The 14,821-nt window shown below is 39.6% G+C and overlaps 1 pseudogene; it reads left to right on the plus strand.

Annotated features, from left to right (window-relative positions):
- Positions 1 to 12,490: 12,490 nt before the first annotated feature.
- LOC132357513 (large ribosomal subunit protein P1-like) lies at positions 12,491 to 12,845 on the plus strand (annotated as a pseudogene).
- The last annotated feature ends 1,976 nt before the right edge of the window (positions 12,846 to 14,821 follow it).

Genomic DNA, 14,821 nt, shown 5'->3' on the forward strand with positions numbered 1-14,821 from the left:
TGTAAATGCAGAGTAAATACTTACTGAGTTGAGTATTTCATTGATTGAGAATAAAATAATGCCAAGTCTTCATAAGGGAGGATTAACTGGCTAATTTTCAGGACAATGATAAAGGTCATTCTAATTCATGTACTTATATTCCTTAGAAGGGTGTATGGATGGGCCAGCTGATAACAGCCCACAGTGGTACCCTTTCTAGGAGGATTTGTATTTTAACCAGGGACTTTTCAAGACCAAAAAAAAGAGAAAAAAAGTGGGCCTTGTTCTAATTCATGTAATTATATTCCTTAGAAGGGTGTATGGAAGTGCTAGCTATTTTAAAAATTACAAAAATTAGTGCCATACAAAGATAAACTTTTATGCTAACATACAGGATAGCTGAATCCTGTTAATATCCAACTACGTGGTAGTAATAATAGCTCCCAATCTGACACGGTTATCTAAGCCCTTCAGTCTTCCACATTACATGTTAGCTCTAAAAGCACAGATACTTGACTCTTGAGCTCTAGCTCACTTTGAATGACCCAGTAGTCTAACCTACTAGTTAAGTTTTCCATGAAATATCCTTAAGTGAGTTTTGTAGGAAAATATTTTTTCTTTTTTTTCTTAGTGATTAATAAAAATCTCCCTTTTGAGGACTTCCCTGATGGCGCAGTGGTTAAGAATCTGCCTGCCGCTGCAGGGGACACGGGTTCGAGCCCTGGTCCGGGAAGATGCCATATGCCACAGAGCAACTAAGCCCGTGAGCCACAACGACTGAAGCCTGCACGCCCTAGGATCCCGTGCTCCACAACAAGAGAAGCCACCACATTGAGAAGGCTGCACCGCAACAAAGAGTAACCCCCGCTCGCCACAACTAGAGAAAGCCCGTGCGCAGCAACAAAGACCCAACGCAGCCAAAAATAAAATAAATAAATAAATTTATATAAATAAGTAAATTAATTAATTTTAAAAAATCTTCCTTTTGACATTTTACAGTCTTAATTTATTTTGTGCCAGGTCAATTCGCACATATTTAGCACATCTTAATATGGATACGTAATTTATGTAATTTTTTTAATTTAACATTTACATTTTGTGGCACAAACCAACTTAGATATTACTATGTGATGTATGAAGACCAGGACTTTGTGTCTTTTTGTAACTTTGGACCAATTTAAAAGGAAGAAAAACCCACATTGCTTTGTAAAACATCTTTTACATCAAGAATCGACTAATTGGGGCTAGCTAAAACATAAGCTTATGTTCTATATACCCAAATGTTTGCCAACCAACATTAAAGACATTCTCAGCATTAAAATTCATTTTTCAAGGTTAACTCAATGAAACCACAATAATCAAGTTGTGCAATATAGGACACCATACAATTATGGCCATTATCAGACTAAACCCGATTGGGCACCTAACATATTCCATATATAGAATCTTTCATCTTGTGAGTTCAACTCATATCTTAGAAACATTAATAAAACTTTACAATGCTGCCAGATGAGGTACAGTTATTATTGGCCTTCTTTTAATCAAGTAAATAAATAAATCTGTAGCTATTTATAAAGGTAAGTATATGCATAAAGGAAGAGATACAAATAAAGACAGAGGACTATCTAATGTCCATTCCCCTATTTTTGTAGGCATCTCTCTAAAAAGGCAGAGTGTAACCAGTTTCCCTTTTTTGATCGTGGAGATTCCCCAGGGTGCGTGGTTTGGGGTCTTCTCCAGACATCTCTGAGGAGGGGCTTGTCAGTGAATAGTCACTCCTTGAAGCCTTGTTATCCATGGGTGGGATTTTCCTTAAAAATAGGAGATACTGCTTTCTCAGAAAGATGTTCCTGCAGCAAGCATTATTTAAGAATGTGTCCAGAAAAGACAACTGCTGGGTAAAAGCTGGTCCATGTTCTCTACCCACTTTTCGGAAGGACCATCTCTGAAGGAGGGAAATACAGAGGAGTCAAACCTAGCAGTGGTGACGTAGTAAACATTATACCATAATAAGGGTTTTGTTATGCTATCAGTAGTAAGGGACCGCTAGGGGATGACTGAGGAGGCCAAAGCTTAAGCAATGATGATCCAGCTACACAATGTGAATTCACCCTTTGTCCATCCTGGAGTTGCTTTATAAAGCAAGGAAGTTAATAACAAATCCTGAACCTATGGTGTTCAGTAAAATGTAAATAAATGACACAGATCTCATGTTTTTAACAAAATCATTTCTCTTCTATGTAAAGTTAGCAACTGAAGATTTACTGACTTGGGTACATCAACCATTAGAGTACTTATCTCCTTATCTCAGAGATTTTATCTACTGTCATAACCTGTGAACCATCTGGAAAGTAGATTTTTAAGGACCAACAGTTAGGGGCAGGCAGTTTCCCCTGGGGGTTTGGGAGTGGCGGACAGATCAGTCACAGATTACTTCTTCCTTTGGTGCTGTCAAGCACTTGCTTATTAAGGAGTTGCTGGGCCTATTTTTAACCTTCTGTTCACTTTATCAATGCCTCTCACAGCCCTTCCACCCCCACCCTGCTTTAAGGTTTGATCTTCCAATGGCATTCAGCTTTTCTTAAGAGCAGGGCCAATTTACGTTTAAATCAGAGGTTCCCAACTCTAACTGCACAACAGAATTGCCTGGGGAGTTTTTTAAAAAACACCTTTGCCCAGGTCTGCACCTAGTCCAACAGAATTAGAATCTCGGTGGGTGAGTAGGGCCTCAATTATCAGTTTTTTTAAGAAGCTCTCTGGGTGATTCTACATAACTCCAGGGTTGAGGCAACAGCTGTAGGTGAAATAAGTACCACTGTGATCTGAATGAGGCTGATAAGCCTTTGTATTCCTTTTAATGCCTGAAATTTCACAATTATTTATTCACTCCTTTTGATAAAAATAGCCACCTTCTCTAGAAATCCTTTTTTCAAATGCAAATTAGCCAGGGAGACTTAGTTCCTGACCCTTTTAGGTGAATGCTTCTTGGGAACAAAGGATAATACAAAAGTCCTAAGTGCCTGGAGGTAAACAGAACTATGTGTAGGCACTGCAATGTGGGTAGGGGAGGAAAGTTACCATCATGGGAGGAAAGATTTCTGAGAGTACATTTTGCTGACCTCACAGTATTGCCTGGGGCCAACCCTGCTTTGAGAGGACTGCATATTGAGCATCAAGTCAAATTTGACAGCTTATCTCAGCTGCCAAAATCATGTTAAAAGAAAATTTAAATTTTTTAAAGAAGCAAAACAAAGAGCAGACATTGGAAATGTAGGTTTGGAGCTATCCATAGATGCCCAACTTTTGAATTATCACTCACCATATGGATGTTTCTATTGCCAAATGATCTGTTTTTCCTGATTCTATTAAATGTTCTTTATTCCCACAGATAGCATTATCTCTCTTGCCAATTCATTTGGTCATTCAACAAAAATGTATTGAGCAAACTACTCTGGGCAAGGCATGGTGCTAGATGTCATAAGGGAATACAGAACTAATACGAAATTCCATTTGCAGTTGATTTTACAGTTTTTCAAAGCACTTTCACACACAATCTTATTTTATCCTCATAACCACACTGTGAAATAGGTCAAGTGTCATCCCCATTTTACAGATGAGAAACATGCTCAGGGCAGGAGGTTAAAATGACTTGCCAAAGTCACAAAGCACAGACTTAAACCAAACCCAGCTTTTCTCTAACTCCAAATACAGTACTTCCCATAGTTTATAATTTAGTAAGGAGACATGCCATAAAAACGTTTCAAGTAATAGACAAGTTAGGAAAAAACGTTCAGAGCCCCACTCACCAGGAGGAAAAAATGAGGAATAATGAAACAACTCCTTTATGGAGATGAGCCAAATCACAGTGCCCAAAAGGAGCCCAAGCTTGGATTTAGTTCAGGCCATCATCAAGCACACAGCACACAGCACCAAGCAATGCACCTTCAAAGAGAGAGTGGCAATTTGGTTATAGAAAATCAGTCCATTCCCTGGCTGGACCCTCAGCCAGTGGCTGATCCTCACCAAAGGTTGAATCCAGCTCCTCCTAGCCAAATCCAAGCAAACACTGAACAAACCTTGCCCGAGGACCCATCATGATCCAGTCACTGAGTATACAAAGACAATCCTTGCCCTCAAACAGTTCTCAACTGGCCTAGTGGGCGAGGCATACAACTACAGGACAGAGCAGATAAAGGCTGGTAATAGGAACACACAGGAGAGACACCTGCACAGCCTAGGAAGGTAGGGTGTGGTGGGGTGGAGAAAGGGTAGGGGTGGGGAGTTAAGAATAGCTTCCAGAGAAAGTAAATTTAAATCCCAGAGGGTAAGTGGGAATTAGCCAGGAAAGGGGAGTGGGAAGGAGTGGGGGGGGGCACAGAAAAGAAAAATGGGGAGCACAGTTAAATCCTGAAGGTGAGAGAGAATAAGGCATATTCAGGAAATTGCAAGGAGACTAGTTCTCGGGAGTAGTTTCAGTCTTAACCAGAAACCCTGGAGTGCTCAGGACAGAAATCAAGGCAGCATCCCAGTCTCAAATCTGGTACAGCAATTCCTAGGCCTCTTAGCACTGGGCCTTACTTCTATACCCTACTTGCTGTTGGAGCTGTGGCTACTGATAATAATTCTTGCTTTGAGCCACACTGGTTCAGGAATTGGACAAGTTGGGCTCATCATTACATATAGGAGCTCAGAATCACAAAGGGCAGGAGGAGGGGGTGATGAGGCATGGGAAATAAGATAATGAGAAAGAAATGAGATGACACAGATGCACGTATGACTGCAATATTGGACAATGCTACAGGAATTCAGACGAACTAGAGCAGGGTTTGGGAAATGATGGCCAGTGGACCAAACTCAGCCAGCTGCCTATCTTTATAAAAAACGTTTTATTGGAACACTGCCATACTCATTCATCTACATATTTTCTGTGGCTGCTTTTGTGCTAAAACAACAGAGTTCAGAAGCTGCAACAGACCATATGGCCCGCAGAGCGTAAAATATTTCCTACCTAGTCGTTTACAGAAAAAAGAATTGCTGGGTTTCCCTGGTGGCGCAGTGGTTGAGAGTCTGCCTGCCGGTGTGGCGGACGCGGGTTCGAGCCCTGGTCTGGGAGGATCCCGCATGCCGCGGAGCGGCTGGGCCCGTGAGCCACAACGACTGAGCCTGCGCGTTTGGAGCCTGTGCTCCGCAACGGGAGAGGCCGCAACAGTGAGAGGCCCGCGCACCGCGATGAAGAGTGGCCCCCGCTTGCCGCAGCTGGAGAGGGCCCTCGCGTGGAGGCGGGGACCCGGCGCAGCCGTAAATGAATAGATAAATAAATAAAAATTTAAAAAAAATTGCTGACCCTTGCTCTTAAATACGCTAAGTGCTAAAAAAAGATACATGGAGAATGTTTAGTGGTGGCACAAAGGACGAAGTGATTCAAAACATGCTAAGGATTTTCTGTTCCTAGTCTGCATCACCTTTGACACAGACTTCAAAGAATGGCAAGAGAATATTCTTCGACAGAATGACTAAATGTGGTATATTCACACAAGAAAATACTACACAGCATTGAAAAATAAATTGCAGTTACATGCATAAATCACAAATAATGTTACATGAGAAAAGCAAATCACAGAATACATACATACAATTTGGTAATTTTTTGGTAAAGCTCAAAAATAAGAAAACTCATGGATATATAATGTGATAAAACTTAAAATATAGAAGGGAAATAATAAACACAAAATCCATGATAGGGGACTGCTTTAGGGGAAGCAAAGGGGGAGAATTTAGGTAGATTCAAAAGCATTGGTAGTGTTCTAGTTCTTAAGCTGATGATGGGTTCTTGGATTTTTGTTTTATTATTATGCTCCATAAATTACATGTCACACATATTCTTATGTATATATTAAAATTATATAATAAAAAATTTTAAAAAGTATAAAGACAGCAAGTGGTGATCAGTTGAATGCTAGAGCATAGCAGTTTGGAGAATGAATACCTGGAAGAGATGGCAAACGACAACTAGGGCTGATTTTTGGAACATTTAAGCATTTCTCCTGGATTCCCTGAAATTACTCAGGAGCTGGAGGAATCGCCATCCAAACTGGTGGAAGAATAGACTTCCCATGGTCCAGAAGATGGGGGCTTGGAATTGTTATTTGTATATTAATTATACAAATATGAACTTAATTTGTAGTATCAGGATGGTGAGATCTGGAAATCTACGGGTTACCTGAAAAAGGGAACAATGTGTACAAAGACATGGAAGTATGAGGAAAATCATGGCCCATTTAAGCAAATGCAAGCATGACCATGCTGTGTGACTGATGTGCAATAGGCCTACAGGACGGATGGCGGGAGACGAAGACAGGCAGGGTTCAGATCATGACGAACTTTGTACGTCATGCTCCAGAGTTTGGATTCGCTCCATTAGGTCATGGGTAACCCACTGAAGGGCTTCAAGCAGTGAAGGGAGTAATACGATCAGCTGTACATTTAGATATGTCCAGGTCTCAACAACCTTTGACTACAAAATGAGGTGACAGCTCCCCCCAATCCCCAAAGGTAATCTCAGTTAACAGTTTGCTAATTAAAGATCTTTTTCTATATATTTAGCTATATACAGAGTTTTTGCTTTTTTAAAAAAATAATTCACACTGTGTGAATTGTTCTGTGACTTTTATTTCGCTTAATATTATATCATGGACATATTTCCGTGTCAGTATTCATAGATTTACCTCACCATTTTTGCGGGCAGCATAGTACATTTAGCCCTCTGTATCCACCAGTTCTACATCAGTGGATCCGGAGGGTGGAATGTACTATACCATTTCAGGTAAGGGACTTGAACATCGGGGATTTTGTTATTCCTGCAGGGGGTGGGGGGGAGGTGAGGGCAAGGGGGAGGGGGGAGGGGGGGAGGTGGCGGGAGGGAGAGGGGGAGGGAGAGGAATGGGGAGGGCGGTGGGGCGAGGGGGTCCTGGAACCAATCCACGGTGGATACCAAGGGACAACTGTATATGGATGTACATATTCCTGTCATTTTTAAAAAATTCTAATTATCACACTGTCTTGTCCCTTTTTCCCCTTTCCTTACTTTTGCTGGACCGACTGAATTTCCTTTTTTCCTTCTTTTTTAACTATTAGTGGCTGGGAAGTTCTATGAACTATTTATATTCTATTAATGGTTACCTTTCGGTTTTGTTTACTTATACAAATGACACACAAACACATTTTTGTAAAAAAGAATACAAAAACAATATAGAAGAACATAGGATAAAGAGAAGAAGTGTCCCTTCACTGTTAAGTTTGGTGCACAGCCTTCCTCAGCATTTATGTACATATATATTTATATTTATACAAATAAGCTTTACTGTCTTTTTAAAAAATGGTATCATTACTGTACATATAGTTCTACAATTTGCTTTTTAAACCTAATATACATTGGAGATCTTTTTCATGATAGTACATGGAGATCTATCTAATTCTTTTTAAAGCCTGTACTATTTGGTAATAAAAACATACCACATTTCATGTAATCATTCCCCTATTTTGGGACGTTTGGTTACTTCCAATTTTTTGCTACTACAAACATGCAGCAATGAACATCCTGTAACATATATCTTTGTGCATGTGTAAAAGTATTTCCGAGAAACCATATGATCATCTCAATAGATGCAGAGAAAGTTTCGACAAAATTCAACACCCATTTATGATAAAAACCCTCCAGAAAGTAGGCATAGCGGGAACTTTCCTCAACATAATAAAGGCCATATATGACAAACCTATAGCCAACATCGTCCTCAATGGTGAAAAACTAAAACCATTTCCACTAAGATCAGGAACAAGAAAAGGTTGCCCACTCTCACCACTATTATTCAACATAGTTTTGGAAGTTTTAGCCACAGCAATCAGAAGAAAAAGAAATAAAAGGAATCCAAATCAGAAAAGAAGTAAAGCTGTCACTGTTTGCAGATGACATGATACTATACATAGAGAATCCTAAAGATGCTACCAGAAAACTACTAGAGCTAATCAATGAATCTGGTAAAGTACCAGGATACAAATTAATGCACAGAAAACTCTTGCATTCCTATACACTAATGATGAAAAATCTGAAAGTGAAATTAAGAAAACACTCCCAATTACCATTGCAACAAAAAGAATAAAATATCTAGGAATAAACCTGCCTAAGGAGACAAAAGACCTGTATGCAGAAAATTATAAGACACTGATGAAAGAAAGTAAAGATGATACAAATAGATGGAGAGATATACCATGTTCTTGGATTGGAAGAATCAACATTGTGAAAATGACTCTACTACCCAAAGCAATCTACAGATTCAATGCAATCCCTATCAAACTACCACTGGCATTTTTCACAGAACTAGAACAAAAAATTTCACAATTTGTATGGAAACACAAAAGACCCCGAATAGCCAAAGCAATCTTGAGAACGAAAAATGGAGCTGGAGGAATCAGGCTCCCTGACTTCAGACTATATTACAAAGCTACAGTAATCAAGACAGTTTGGTACTGGCACAAAAACAGAAACATAGATCAATGGAACAGGATAGAAAGCCCAGAGATAAACCCCCGCACATATGGTCACCTTATCTTTGATAAAGGAGGCAAGCATATACAGTGGAGAAAAGACAGTCTCTTCAATAAGTGGTGCTGGGAAAACTGGACAGGTACATGTTAAAGTATGAAATTAGAACACTCCCTAACACCATACACAAAAATAAACTCAAAATGGATTAAAGACCTAAATGTAAGGCCAGACACTATCAAACTCTTTGAGGAAAACATAGGCAGAACACTCTGTGACATAAATCACAGCAAGATCCTTTTTGACCCAGCTCCTAGAGAAATGGAAATAAAAACAAAAATAAACAAATGGGACCTAATGAAACTTCAAAGCTTTTGCACAGCAAAGGAAACCATAAACAAGACGAAAAGACAACCCTCAGAATGGGAGAAAATATTTGCAAATGAAACAACTGACAAAGGATTAATCTCCAAAATTTACAAGCACCTCATGCAGCTCAATATTAAAAAAAACAAACAACCCAATCCAAAAATGGGCAGAAGACCTAAATAGACATTTCTCCAAAGAAGATATACAGATTGCCAACAGACATATGAAAGAATGCTCAACATCATTAACCATTAGAGAAATGCAAATCAAAACTACAATGAGATATCATCTCACACCAGTCAGAATGGCCATCATCAAAAAATCTAGAAACAATAAATGCTGGAGAGGGTGTGGAGAAAAGGGAACACTCTTGCACTGTTGGTGGGAGTGTTAATTGATACAGCCACTATGGAGAACAGTATGGAGGTTCCTTAAAAAACTAAAAATAGAACTACCATACGACCCAGCAATCCCACTACTGGGCATATACCCTGAGAAAACCATAATTCAAAAAGAGTCATGTACGAAAATGTTCATTGCAGCTCTATTTACAATAGCCAGGACATGGAAGCAACCTAAGTGTCCATCATCGGATGAATGGATAAAGAAGATGTGGCACATATATACAATGGAATATTACTCAGCCATAAAAAGAAACGAAATGGAGGTATCTGTAGTGAGGTGGATGGAGTTAGAGTCTGTCATACAGAGTGAAGTAAGTCAGAAAAAAAAAACAAATACAGTATGCTAACACATATATATGGAACCTAAGGAAAAAAAAAAGGTCATGAAGAACATAGTGGCAAGATGGGAATAAAGACACAGACTTACTAGAGAATGGTCTTGAGGATATGGGGAGGGGGAGCAGTAAGATGTGACAGGGTGAGAGAGTGGCATGGACATATATACACTACCAAATGTAAAATAGATAGCTAGTGGGAAGCAGCCGCATAGCACAGGGAGATCAGCTCGGTGCTTTGTGACCACCTAGAGGGGTGGGATAGGGAGGGTGGGAGGGAGGGAGACGCAAGAAGGAAGAGATATGGGGATATGTGTATATGTATAACTGATTCACTTTGTTATAAAGCAGAAACTAACACACCATTGTAAAGCAATTATACTCCAATAAAGATGTTAAGAAAAAAAGAAGGTATATTTAAATTTCGATAGACTGCCATATTACCCTTAAGGAATGTTGCACATACACATCCACCTTCAGAATGACCACTGATTGCCCACACCATTAGCAACACTAAATATTATCAAACTTTAAAAAGTTTTTGTCAAAATACTACATGAGTTCATTCTCACTGTAAAACAACCACAACACAGCAAAAGTAGAATTGCCCACTTGACCACCATCCCCTGATCCCTCTCAGGAAACTGATTTCCACCTTGCTATTAATTTTTTATAATGGTTTCATTCTGCTTGATCTTCTTAGTAATAGCTTAATAATTTACTCAAGCTTCTTAGACATATTCTTTCTTTGTTTCTTTGTTTCTTTGTTTCTTTGTTTGTTTGTTTGTTTGTTTGTTTCTTTCTTTCTTTCTTTTTGGCTGCGTTGGGTATTCATCGCTGTGCGCAGGCTTTCTCTAGTTGCGGTGAGTGGGGGCTACTCTTCATTGCAGTGCGCAGGCTTCCCATTGTGGTGGCTTCTCTTGTTGTGGAGCACAGGTTCTAGGCGCGTGGGCTCAGTAGTTGTGGCTTGTGGGCTCTAGAGCACAGGCTCAGTAGTTGTGGCACACGGGCTTAGTTGCTCCGTGGCATGTGGGATCTTCCCAGACTAGGGCTCGAACCCGTGTCCACTGCATTGGCAGGCAGATTCTTTTTTTTTTTTTTTTTAACATCTTTATTGGAATATTTTTGACCGTTCTAATTATTCTTTTTTTTTTAAATTAATTATTTTTGGCTGCATTGGGTCTTCAGGCTTCCTCTAATTGCGGCGAGCGGGGGCTACTCTTCGTTGCGGTGCGCAGGCTTCTTGCTGTGGTGGCTCCTCTTGTTGAGGAGCACAGGCTCTAGGTGTGTGGGCTCAGTAGTTGTGGCACGTGGGCTCGTGGGCTCTAGAGTGCAGGTTCAGTAGTTGTGGCGCACAGGCTTAGTTGCTCTGCGGCATGTGGGATCTTCCTGGACCAGGGCTCAAACCCACGTCCCCTGCATTGGTAGGTGGATTCTTAACCACTGCGCCACCAGGGAAGTCCCCATTCTAGTTATTCTTTTCTAGTTATTCTTAACACACAATCCCAAAATTTAGTGGCTTAACACAAAAATGTAATAATAATTATTATTATATCTCATGCTTATTTGGGTCAAGAATTTAGACAAAGCACATCAAGCTCATTTTGGCTTCATGATGTCTGGGGCCTCAGCTGGGATGACTTGAATGGCTGAGAACTAGAATATTTGGGGGCGGGCTGGACACCTTCTTCTCCAGACAGCCTCTCCACGTGGCAAGCTTGGGTCTTCTCACAGAAGGACGGGCTCAGGGTAGGCAGACACATTACATGGTGCTTCAAGAGTCCAAGAGTAAGTGTTCCAAGAGGCCTAAGTGGAAGCTGCAAGGCTTCTTATGTCCTAGCCTTATACATTCCAGAATATCACTTCTGCTGCATTCTTTTGGTTAAGGAAGTCACTAAGACAAGCCCAGATTCAAGGAGAGAAGAATTAGACTCCAGAGAGAGGTGCTGAAGAATCAAGAGAGAAAAGGGATAATTGATAAGGCAAGGTTTCTGAGAAAATGGAAAAGAATGGAATTCCAAGGGCAGGTGGAGAAATGGGTCTCAGAAGGAGGGGTAGTTCTTCTATTGTTAGAAGAATGAGAAAAGTTAAATGGAACGGGATGAAGGTAGACAGTTGCAAGTTGTATGTTTGGTACCAGGCAGATGAAGGCAATCCCATCTTCCTTTCCATTTTATGTATAAAGTAGGATGTGATGGTTAGGGGAGGGGTGGCAAAAATTTGAGAAAAGTGGAGAAGGTTTGAAATAGTTCAGAATAACTTAATAAGAGATAAGATTGGGGTTGCTGGCCAGACTTTCAGGCATATTTGAAGTAAAATATTTCTCTAAGAAATCATCAGATCATGTGAATAAGTAAGGATATACAGAAGTTCATAACACTACTCAACAAGGTTGAATATATATATATATATATATATATATATATACATATATATATAAGGTATATGAGATTACCCTGTCCAAACATAGAATGTGTTTTCTTTGCAAATACGCATAGAACATTTGCCAAAATGACTCATTTATTTGCCTGCAAAAATGCAGAAATCATAGGAGTAACAGTCTCTGATCACAGTGCAATAACATTACAAATTAGCAACAGAAAGAGCCCCCAAAATCAACACCCTTAGATAACAGCTTTCTTGAGATAGAATTTATATGCCATAAAATTCACCCCTTTAAAGCATACAATTCAATGATTTTAGTATATTCACAGAGTTGTGCAACCATTGCCACATTCTAATTTTAGAACCTTGTCATCACCCCATAAAGAAATCCTGTCCCTTTCCTCAGCTGCCACTTAGGTGGCTAAGGCCACGTTGGGGTGAGGCCCTCACATCATCGGGCGACTAGAACCACGCCAGGCAGCCCCTGCCTAGCACTCGCCCGCACCATGGCCTCCGTATTAGAGCTCGCCTGCATCTACTCCGTCCTCATCCTGCACGACGATGAGGTGACGGTCACGGAGGATAAAATCAATGCCCTCATTAAAGCAGCTGGTGTAAATGTTGAACCTTTCTGGCCAGGCTTGTTTGCAAAGGCTTTGGCCAGTGTCAACATTGGGAGCCTCATCTGCAATGTGGGGGCTGGTGGACCTGCACCAGCAGGAGGTCCTGCCTCCTCCACCACTGCTGCCCCAGCTGAGGAAAGTAGAAGCAAAGAAAGAAGAATGTGAAGAATCTGATGATGACATGGGCTTTGGTCTTTTTGACTAAACCTCTTTAGTAACACGTTCAATAAAGAGCGGAGCTCTTTGCTGACAAAAAAAAAAAAAAAAAAAAGAAATCCTGTGTTCATTAGCTGACACATCCTATTCCCACCTTTCCCCATACCCTGGCAACCACTAATCTACTTTCTGTCTCTATGTATTTGCCTATTCTGGACGTTTCATATAAATGGAACTATACAATATGTGGTCTTTTGTGATTGGCTTCTTTTACTTAGCCTAATATTCTCAAGGCTCATCCATGTAGTAGCATGCATCAGAACTTCATTCCTTTTTATGGCTGAATCATATTCCATTGTATGGGTAAGCCATATTTGTTTATTTCACCAGTTGAAGGATATTTGTGTTGTTTCTACTTTTTAGCTATTATGAATAATGCTGCTATGAACATTCATGTACAAGTTTTTGTGTGGGCATATGTCTTCATTTCTTGGGTAGATACCTAGGAGTGGAATTGCTGGACCATTTGGTAACTCCATATTTAACATTATATGGAACTGTCAAACTGTTTTCCAAAGAGGTTGTACTGTTTTATCTTCCCACAGCAATGTGTGAGGGTTCCAGTGTCTCCACATCCTTGCCAACACACGATATTATTTGTCTTTTTAATCATAGCCATCCTGATAGGGTATTTTTAAAACATTTAACAAACTCTTTTAGGATAGTTTTACATTTACAGAAAATATATAAGAATATTACAGAGAGCTCCTATATATCCTGTACCCAGTTTTTCCTATTGTTAGTATTACTATGGTACATTTATCACAACTAATGAACCAATATCGATACACTATTAATAACTAATGTCCATATTTTCTTCAGATTTCCTTAGTTTTAACCTAAATGCCCCTTTTTTCTCCTCCAGGATCCCATCCAGGACACCACATCATCTTTAGTCATATCTCTTTAGGCTCCTCTTGGCTGTGACCATTTCTTAGACCTTCCTTGTTTTTGACTACCCTGACAGTTCTAAGGAGTCCGGTCAGATATGTTGCAGAATATCCTTCAATTTGAGTTTGTCTGATGCATTTTCCATAGTTATACCAAGTCATACCAAGGGTACATGCTATCAACATGATTTATCATTGATGAGGTGAACCTTGATTGCCTGGCTGAGGCAGTGTTTGGCTTGTTTCTCTACTGCAACACTACTCTCTTTCTCTCTTTCCAAACTCCACTGTTTATAAGGAAGTCATTATGCACATCCTACACTTAAGGAGTGGGCAGTTATGCTCCACTGGCTTGAGAGAGTATCTACATAAATTATTGGGAATTCTTCTGTACAAGAGATTTGTGTACTCTCCTTTAATTTATTTATTCAATCATTTATTAATATCAGTATGGATTTGTTGATATTTATTTTATACTTCGAATTATAATCCAATGATAATTTTGTTGCTCAAATTGTTTCAAATTTGGCCATTGGAAGCTCTTTCATTTGGCTCCTATATCCCTTTGACATACCTCTATAATTGCAGGGGGTTTTTGTTTTTATGTTTGTTCAGATTTTTATAATTAAAAAAAATTTTATGGTGCTCCCGACTCATCTTATATTTTCCATGCCCCAGTCCTAGAGTCAGCCATTTCTCCATGGAGCCCTGATTCCTTCTATTGGAGAATGGAGGAAAATTTGGTGCTATCTACTAAATTAAATATCCACTTAACCCTCAACTCTGCAATTCTGTTAGGTATGTAGCTTAAAGAAATAATGGCATTTGTTTTGAAAGAGGTATGTGCAAGCAATTTTTTGTGTGTAAGCATTTAAAATGCAGTATTATATGTATTGATAATTCACTTAAATATTTATTGCATGCTTATTATGAGTTCAGCCTATTCTAGGCCTTGGGGATATAGCAGGGAGTCAGACAAAGTCCCTACCTTCTTCTTTTATTTGTTTTTTTTTAAATAAAATTATTTGTTTATTTATTATTTATTTTTGGCTGCGTTGGGTCTTCATTGCTGTGCGTGGGC

Source organism: Balaenoptera ricei, chromosome X (assembly GCF_028023285.1).
Source record: "Balaenoptera ricei isolate mBalRic1 chromosome X, mBalRic1.hap2, whole genome shotgun sequence".
NCBI classification, from domain to species: domain Eukaryota; kingdom Metazoa; phylum Chordata; class Mammalia; order Artiodactyla; family Balaenopteridae; genus Balaenoptera; species Balaenoptera ricei.